This window comes from Ceratotherium simum, chromosome 12 (assembly GCF_057802395.1).
Source record: "Ceratotherium simum simum isolate JZ-2026a chromosome 12, ASM5780239v1, whole genome shotgun sequence".
Taxonomy (NCBI): domain Eukaryota; kingdom Metazoa; phylum Chordata; class Mammalia; order Perissodactyla; family Rhinocerotidae; genus Ceratotherium; species Ceratotherium simum.
The window spans coordinates 68,071,705-68,081,343 of record NC_141911.1 but is presented as its reverse complement, the minus strand read 5'-3'; the positions used below and the strand labels follow the sequence as shown (position 1 = coordinate 68,081,343).

Here is a 9,639-nt window from a genome sequence, read left to right as displayed (position 1 = left end):
ATACCTAACCTACTTCCTGATTTAAAAATAATTTTTTGGGGGCCACTGAAGCCAGAGACTGACGATGTTATATGTTATATATGTGTTTTAGGCTGATAGTGCTGTCTTCAGAACTTAGGATGGATTGGGAAGAAAGAGAACAGTTTTCAGGAAATCTGATCAGCTGCTTTTGCATAGTGGGGGTGAACCAGTCAGTAGCCATGGGACTGGAAAGGAAGGAACTGATGAAGGATTTCTCATAATCCAACTGAATAGGGAACTGAATTTCGGAAGCAGAGGGGAAAGAGGAATTGAGGAAGACCCAGTGTTTAAAACCTGAACGACTCTGGGCATTGCATGACCTTGATCTCTATGGAATGCAGAAGGGGGAATGGGTTTTGAGGAAGGTACATTCTATTTAGACATGATGAGTCTGAGGTGCATCTAATTTATCATTGCGGTCATGGTTAGACAACTGGAAATGTAGGTCAGGAATATGGGTTAAAAAACCAAGGGAAATATAAAATCAAGGGCAGAATCATAGATCAGAGTCTGTGGGTAAAAGGAGAAAGAGGAAGAATTCAAGGCAAGAAGTTTATGTGAATGAAAGCATCGAACTCCTTCTGACACCTCTCCTTCCCCTCTACAAATAGATTCTCAAAGAAATTAGAAGTTAAATAGACCAAGAGGTGTTTTGTTTGGAGGGGAGATCTAAATCAGATAAAATTTAGAAACACTGTTTCACCTGCCTCTTCCTCCATCCTTGATCTTGCTTTGCGTATCTAACATTTCTCACCTATACGTTCACACGTTCATTTGTTTACTATCTGACTCCTCCCTGTCAGAATATATGATTCTCAAAGTTCAAGCTTTATCTGCTTCTATCATTGTTGTATCCTCAGTTCCAAAAAAATGATTATTGAAAAAATGAAAGTTCTGCATGATAAAAACTTTAAGAAACTTCAATTAGGTATATGATAGGCATAGAAATGTTGAAAAGGACATTGAGAATCTTCTGGAAATCTCTACTAATGTAGAAGAGTAGCATTCATGGGCATTCATGGAGGACATATTGGCAAAGGTCAATTTATCTTTTAACTCGTAGTGATGAGGTCAGATCAGAGAACCAGCAGAGCTAAGAGACATGAAGTTGCCCTGCTGGTGACGTCTCCATCTGCAGCAGACACCTGCAGCCAGCCGGAAACTGACACAGTAGTGGGGTTTCCACCTGGAGCAGCAGTCAGAGGAACAGACGACTTTTCCATGGGCTCCCGTGCAGAGTGGATTGCTGTGCTCAGCAGAAACTGTTCAGCTTCCTCCCAAGGGAACAGCAAACAATGTCAGAAACTCTGCATTACAGGGTCCCCCTTCTCCGGGACCAGGATGAAACAAGCAGAAAAATTTCACGATGACAGAGAAAAAGTACTAGATCTTGCAAAAGATACAAGAGTCAGAAATCGCACACCTAAGTATTCAAGGGGACATCACATTTATAAAACTAAATCTAGTGTCTGATGAAAGAATAACATGCCATTGGTAAAGGCTGTACAGTGATAAGAACACATATTTGTGGAATTAAAAACCATACTGGATGCTGTAGTGAGGATATGGGAAACTTGCAAAAACAGAATTAATAAAATAGAAAGAGAACTAATAAATTCTCCCATTACACCAGAAAAAAAAAAATGATGAGTGAGGAAAGGGGGAGAGAAAGAGAGAGACAGAGAGACAGAAAAAGGAAAAAAGAAATTTAGGTAATATAATACATATATAATAGGAATTTCAAAAAGATAATAACATACCTTTAAAAAGAGCAAAAAAATACCTATAACGAGTAGGTAAAAAGGTAAAAAAAATGAAAAGAAGTAGAGATAGAGCGTATGCACTATTTAAATAAATAATAAAATAAATTTTCCTAATTTAAACTCTAGCCTGTCTGCAAATTCAAAATGTGGAAATGTTGTTTTTTCTGTTCATGTGGAAAGAAAATAGAAATATTCCTGATATTGCAAACCACTAATACACCTTTGAAAAATTAGTCAAAGACAAACTACAGTTGCCTGAGATATGAATTTAAAAAAAGAAGTCAAATATGGGGGATGGGTGTTAAGACTATACATGCAGCAGTGAAGTCAGCAAAACACAGTGAGTCTTTAAAAAATTGTTAGTGAGGTTGTAAATATTTTAAAAAGCAGAAATAATTTTTGAAAGCAAAATATATAAGTTCAAAACTATAATTATGATAAGCAGATGATAAATTCTAAATTAGATGGATGATATTGGGAAATGTGTGAGAGGAAGGTAGTGTGAAAAGATAAAGTATGCTAAATTGTTAATCCTCTCAGAGATTTAATAGATGTTATTTTCTTCTTAACATTTATATTAAAGAAAAAAATTTAATCTAAAGGAAACTACTAGTAGAATAAAAATAAGCTTAAACTTTCACATCATTAGAGCAAAGGAAACATATTATATATCAGGAGAAGGAAGGAAATTAAAAAACAAAAAAATTAGGCAGAAAAAAGAACAGAAATAAAAGCACAGAGACTGGCTAATGTCTAACCTCTAGCGTTTGAGAGAGATGGTGGATGGGAATCAGAAAGCCTGTGGGTGGGTCTAGTCAACCATCAATTCACGGCAAGTTCTCTCTGACCCAGAGCCCATGCAGGGAAGGTCAGGACCCCTTGGAAAAGACAGCACAAAGCCATGGCTAGTGTAGATAGTAGTAATTCCCCGGATTCTTTGCTGAGAGATCTACAGCCACTTACCAAAGCTACTGTCCCCTAGGGAAATATAGTCCTATGGAAGCGTACGCAACAAAATAGGATAAAAAATTAAGAAAGAGGAAGACATGAGATGTAGGAAATAGAGGAGTCAGGTGGAAGATAGTGAAATAAAGTGCCAGAATGACCTCTTTGTCAGAGGTCAAGAGCGGAGGGCCTTGACCAAAGCAGAAGAATGAATTTTGTAGGAAACTCTCCAGGAGCTAAATGAAGGAATTTGAGCATTTGGGGAAAATATGGCTGAGAAGAGTTTGACAGTCCTGATAAGATATTATAACATATATATATATAATTATAGTAAAGATAGATATGGAAAAGTTTTGTAAGGAAATATATATCATGAGGTAGTATTAACTTAATAAATCAACATTATACAAAACAAGAAAATAATAATAATCCATTTCTTAATGTTATATTAAAAATTTTATATAGTCATAATTTAATAAATAGTAATTTAACTAAAAGTTTATATATAGATACACTTGGAAAGTAAAGGAAAATATTTTGTAATAAGCTACCTAAATCCTCTTCTATCATATAGAAAGTCTTATATATTTATTAAGCATTTCTTTCAGATTTCTAAAATAAGATTTCCAAAATATATATATATATATTTTGGTTGATTTGCACATTCAATGACTTGCTTATTTTTTTCCATGTATTGTACAGACAGTTTTATTTTAGAATCAAAGAAAAAAATTAACTAAATTTAAATACCAAAAAATAATCTACATGTTAGAAATTAAAAAGAAAAAACATTGCTAAATAAATCTTTTGCTATAAGAGATATCAAAACCATGGTGACATGTTATATAAAAAATAACAAAGAAAAATAAATTTTGAATCAATTAATTAAATGAGGAATCTCAATATAAAAATAAATATACAAAACATTAGAAAAAAGAATGAGGGACTATCTTGTTAACCTTGCGGTATGGAAGATTCCTAAGCAAAACACAAAATCATGAAGCCATGAAAGAAAAGATTAAAAGACTTGTCCATGTAAAAATAAATAACTGTGTATAGTGACAAACTTACCAAATAAAATTAAATGATAAACTTCTGTAGCAAGTTTATCTTTTATTTTTGTTTAGGATTAGGATTTTCTTTAAGATTAACTATAATTCATAAAAGTGCTACAAAAGATTAATATGAAAAACACAAAAAATCAATCCCAAGTGATCAAAAGTAAAATAAAAAATAAAAGAATAAATAATATTCAAATAAATATTTTAAAAAATAGTCAACTCCACTAGTAAACATAGACCATGAAAAGAAAGTAGAAAATCTCTTTAAAAACAACAATTTGAGATAAATGAAAATTGTTACTAATATCTAGTCTTTGTAAATATATCACAGTATCTATCAATATTTAAAATGTAAATATCAATTCAGCAATTCTATTTATAAGAATTTATTCACCACAGTTCTATTTGCACATGTATACAAAGACTTACATGAGAAGATAATCACTGCATCACTGATTTTAAAACACAAACCTAGAGGAATGGGTCAATAAATTTTGGTGTAATCACACACTGAGCTAGTATGCTTCGGATAGAACAAAATATTAACAGCAGCAAAAGTAAATAAGCAAACAATAACAAAAAAGTTGGATTCATATTTTCTGACTTGGAGAAACCTCTGAGATGATTTATTACATGAAGAAAAACTAAGATGGAAAGGCACATATATCGTATGATTCACTTAATTATAGCAAAACCACCTAAGTTCACTCTCACTCTTCTCCCTCCACGTACAAACACACACACACACACTTTTAAATATTCAGACATGTAGATATATGATGCAGATACAGCTATATTTTTTCACATCTATGCATATATATGCATATATGTATATATTTGTTCAACTATACAGGTACATATGTCTGTTTATGGGAATATCTGAGAGCTGACTATAATATAAACATATGAAATCTGCAAGACTGTGAACCGCAGTAACAACAGTAATTATCTCTATGGAGAAGGGCAGATTGCGCAAAGTAGAGGGTGAATTGAACTTTTTCCTCTATATGATTTTGTATTTTTTGAACTTTTTACTGTGACCTAGTAATTAGAGAAATAAATAAAGCAAGATACTACTATTTCACCTATTAGGTTAACAAAAATTAAAGAAAAAATTTGATAATATAAAAAGGTGGCAAGGATTTTGGAAAATACCCTCAGGAAATCCCTGAGCCAACTCCATTCCTGAGTCTGAGGCACAAGGAGGAGGAATTGGTGAGGTCAGAGAGAAGGTGAGATAGGAGATTGGGTTAAGACGTATTCAACAAACCTGGAATATTAGTAATTTTTTTTTAAACCCAAAGGTTAATGGTTTGTTTTACAAAAGTTAATGGCTTGTTTCATAGGTCAAATCTAAATATCTTTGCATTACAAATAGGGGTCACCTTAAAATAGCAGGCATCTTCAATTACAAATGTGTATTTGAGAATGGCAGAAAGAAGCCAGAACGAAGGAAGCATCACTAAGAGCAAGATCTGACAGAAAAGCATCTATTCATAGAAGCAAATTTTAGGATTCATGTTTTGATCATCCCACTTTCTTATGTTTTCCAGATTCAAAGGTATATGAGGGTAGGCATAATTCATGCCTCAAAATAGTCCAATAAAGAGATTATTCCATAGGGAAACATCTAAGTATGTTAGTATTACTGGGCTTTATTAACAACTGGAAAACATGACAATGCTTTTTTAAACTCATTATATATTTCTTATAAAAATTATAAAGAAATCATTTAAAATTTAGAAAATTAAGACAAAAGTGAAAGATAATCAACCCCGAAGCACTGCTCTTATACAAAGTCTTATATGACTCTTATAGAGTCGTAGCATTTCTTTTATGTGTTCTGATAGTTTTTTAAAAAATACATGAACACGTATTTTATATAATTGTCATAACTGTGTACATACAGTTCACGTTCATATTCTACATTTTAATTGCTTTCCATATGATTACATAGTTATTCCTCCATTCAGCAAATATTAGTCGGCTGCTTCTATATGCTGGGTATATATTGATAAACAGAATCTTTGAGGAACTCCCAGTTTCACAAGGAAAATAGTTTAAGAGATCATTACAAATCAATGCGCTAACTTGTGCGATGGGATAAGCATACACGTGGACACACACCTTCCCCACTTTAGGGGTCAAGGTAGGGACCTCAATGGAGGCTGCGGCATTTAAGTGGAGAGGAAAAGGTCAAGAGAGAGGCAGGTTAATGGAAGGTAAAGAGTGTTACAGGAACAGGGAATGCTATGTGCAAAGAGCCTAGGACTACAGTGAAGAGAAGAGAATGTGGTGTACTCAGTAAGCAGGAAGCAAGTCATATGGTACTACTGGAGTTAAGAAGGTTATGTAGAGTCTTAAGTATCTGAAAGTATAATACACATCAAGGGGGGTAACTTTTAAAATATAAATGTACGGTAAAACACCTTGCAAATGAATGATGTAAAGGGATAAGAATGAAGTCCACGTGGCATATCCTGAAAAATAAACAGGGTAGCAGGAAGGGTAATGAGGTGAAAGCTTGCATGGGAGCTACAGAGAGGAGAGAGGAGAAAGAGGAATACAGCAAAAAGGAATTTGGCAGAACATACCATGGTGGTGGTGGATCTGGATACTGAGAGCTAGCAGAAGAGTCCGCTAAAACGGCCAAAGATGGGGGGCGAGGGGGAAGGCAATGAAAGATCATACTTTCTAAGATTTTATGAAGAATTTGGAGCCTGAAACCACATCTTCACACTCCATTTGCTTCTTATTTCCCTGCAATCTATATTGGGTACCTTTGAAACTTCTGAGTCACTTGGCCCAGTTGAATACTCTCTCCTTTCTCAAACTTGCTCCAATATTGATTTCTAGACTATCCTCTGGCCACTACTTCATGGCCTCCTTGATGGCATCGTCCATCCCCAGCCATCCTAAATGTCAGAGCTCTCCGCTGTTCTGTCATCAGTCATCTTCTCCCAGCCCATGTTTCCTTGGCAATCTCGTCCATGAATGAGGTGAGTGCTGATGGCTCCAAACTAGACTCCTTCCTAAATTTCAAAACCACTTTTTAAAATGAATTACAGGTATTTAATTTATATTTTCCAACATGGATTCCTCCACCTAAACCTTACTATAACTGAATTATTTATATTTCCACTCAAACTTGCTCCTTCTCCTGTGTGCCTCATTTTGTAGTCTAGATCAATAATCTAGTAATCTACCCAGTTTTCCCACCAAGCCAGAAACTTTAACCTTTCTCTCTCTTTCTCCATTATGGCCCCTGCCCTCAATCCTGCACATCTAATCAGTTACCAAAACCTACCAGTTGTACTTCTTGAATATGTCTCAGACGTGTGGTCCTCCACCCAGACCCCCTCATCTTCCACCTCCAACTATCTTGTTAGTTGCTACCTTATTTCAGGTTCTCATTATTCCTGGTCTACCCACATAACTGATGTCCCTTTACTCTTCACTATACACTTTTCAGATGAATTTCCCACTCCTTGTATGCAATGACACAAGTCAAAAAGAACAAATTTCTCCATTGCTGCCTGCACATCCTTTCATTTCTTGTTCTGTACCTTCTCTCTAGGAGTGATCTTTATCTTCTTCCCTGACTGATTCATTCTTTCACATTTTTTATGTTCAGTTCAAAAGATACTTTCTTTCATGAGCCCCCCAATTTTGGGTTATGCATCCTTTCTACATGCCCTCAAAATTGGCACTTAGGTCATCGCATGATAATTAACTCTCACATAAGTCGGTGATCTCTTTAAGCTAATAAAATAGAGAACTTTTGTGCAGTGCTTCCTATGTGCACAGCATTTACATTGATTATCTCATTTAATACAACACATCTGTTAGGAGAGCACCAGTCTTACCTATATTTGAGTATGAGGAGGCTGAGCTACAGGAACCCAAGGTCAAACAGTTAATAAGCACCAGAGCACTGATTCCTACTGTAGTGAGATTAACAGCATAGTCACAACACAGATGTGCAGAAACTTAGCACTGCTTTTAATTTTTTAAAAGTAAATTGAATCTGCTTTTGAATCTTCCTTTCTACTAGGTAGTAGGGGGAGAAAAAAGCATACTAAATGAAACAAATAAACAGACCAATAATTCTTCCAAACAAAAGGAGTCAAAAAACATCTTAATCTCTTTTCCTCCCACCATGGTCTTCAGAGACCTAAAGATCCCTATAGGGTCATCCAGGGCCTCACTGATTTCCTGGAGGATAATATGTACTCTGAGGACAATATCATGAGAGGAGAACAATAGATATTGAGAACAATATCACAAGCTGATATTGCATACTTGAAGCAATCCTTGGCTTACCGCTTGCGGATTTGCGTCATGCCCTGTGTTGATAAAATCACAACATGTCTTCAGAAAGGAAGAAGCCAACCTGCCTGGAACGAAGGTGGCTTTGGGCAAGTATGGTCTGGCTAATGTGGAAGACACCAACGGAATTGGAGCTATGTGTAGGAAAGATGACAATAGTATTGCTCTTTTTGGATCTGATGAGGAGGAGAAATGTGAGGAAAGAAAGAGGCAGACAGAAGAATGCCTTACACAATATGGGTCACAGATGGCCAAGAATCCTGGACTTGTTGCTAAGTCTTCTGGATCTGAAATTCTGGGATGACAAGTCAGGGGGAGCAAGATCAGAGGAGTCTGTCAGAGCATTCAAGCAGATGGCTTGATTTGTGGCTCTTCCAAACGAGTTCTCATAGGCTATGCTATCAAGAACCTTCAGAAAAAGGATGGAGTTGAAGACGATACATTTGGAACATTGTGCTGGAGAAGATAACTTGTTTTGGGGATATGTGTTTGGTCAATGGACAATGCTGCTTTCAACAGGACCAAAACCCATTCTTGTTAATTGACTGAAATGAAAATTTGAAACAAGGAAAAGAATCTTAGTCATATCTGTTAGAGGTAGTTCAGTTACTGCCAGTTTATGCAGGGACTCACAGGTTAACGAGGTCCCTTTTTATTAAATCCCGACCTTCAGAGTTCCTCTTTGCTGTGCTTCTCCCACCTCCTGTGCTCTTTGCCTCTCCTCAGTGATAAGAGGAAGCTTCTGTAACATCCCTGCACTGGGAATGCGGCTGATTCTGGTTTCTGTGTTGTCTCGTCATCCTTATCAAGCTGGGTCTCTGGGTGCTGAAGTCCTCCCTCTCCGAGCACTGTGTAACACATTGTCTCTTCTGGTGAGAAGTCACAATCTGAGGTCTCTTCCTGCTAACCCAACCTCACAGTGGTTTTTGTCGCTGAGAATCTGAATTATCTCTACCTACCCCAGTACCATGTCAGATCACAAAACTCTCTGGTTTATTTTCCTTGTCCAACTCTCCACTCCTTCCTCTGGGATTTCAATACTGACAAAGAATAGAGATGAGGCCCTCTCAGAGACCCTCACCTCTGTCCAGCTCTCCTCATCTCTCTCTCCAACACTAGCACTGATGGGGTAGTGTAGAGAGGTGGGGTCGGGGGTAGGAGAGGAGAGGAGGGGAGGGCAGAGAGAACACTCAGGTTCTGATCATCTCATTCATGCTGCTGGGGGAAGCTCTGGACTCTTAAGTCCCATGAGCAAATTAATTACTTTCACTTTCTAGCTTCTTTGATGTTGGGTTTTCTCATGCTTTCAGCATGAAAAGTCCAAATTGAATCAAAGAAGTAACTCAAATTTTTCAGTAAAATGTATCCTTTAGAGTATTTGATGGGGAAAATAGGACTTGGTGGTAGTCTTGAGTTTGGGGATTTATTAAGGTCTCAGTTCATATCCATTGTGAACATCTACTGCATATGGTAGTTGATTCAAAGTCCCTTTTGACATGTATCATCTTTTCCATCTTTGT

At 36.3% G+C, this 9,639-nt stretch overlaps 1 pseudogene; it reads left to right on the top strand.

Moving 5' to 3' along the window:
- Positions 1-7,949: 7,949 nt before the first annotated feature.
- LOC101392348 (elongation factor 1-beta pseudogene) lies at positions 7,950-8,588 on the top strand (annotated as a pseudogene).
- Positions 8,589-9,639: the final 1,051 nt, after the last annotated feature.